This window comes from Penaeus monodon, chromosome 15, assembly GCF_015228065.2.
Source record: "Penaeus monodon isolate SGIC_2016 chromosome 15, NSTDA_Pmon_1, whole genome shotgun sequence".
Lineage (NCBI taxonomy): Eukaryota > Metazoa > Arthropoda > Malacostraca > Decapoda > Penaeidae > Penaeus > Penaeus monodon.
This window is the reverse complement of record NC_051400.1, coordinates 35,829,014-35,829,463: the sequence shown is the minus strand read 5'-3', so window position 1 is coordinate 35,829,463 and position 450 is coordinate 35,829,014.

Below are 450 nucleotides of genomic sequence, written 5' to 3'. Positions count from 1 at the left end.
GAACACGCATGTCATGTGACGAAAAACGTACAGCCATTCTTAGGGGCTAATCTTCAAAGCGCCAAATGCTCTTATGCTGCAACTATGAACTCAATACAAAGGATGCGAAGTCGCGAGGGGCGGCCGGGATCAACCGCCTGTGCCCTTCCCTTCCTTCTGCGTCTACAATCGACCAAGGAGCTCGCCACTGCCCTCCTTGCCCTGCGCCGTGATTGCCTCGGACCGGGCTGGCCAACTCCATGGCCGCGGATCAGAAGTGGCCAGCTTGCCATTGTGGCCAGAAATAATGAAGTTATTGTCATATTCATAATAGTGGTGTACTTGCATGTAATAAAATAAATAAGGGTTTTATACGAAGATTATATATTATCAGTTTCCAATAAAACCACAAGAATTAAGGAAGACTTGCGACTGAGTGTGATCCCTTGTAGAGCATAGTCTGTACCACAT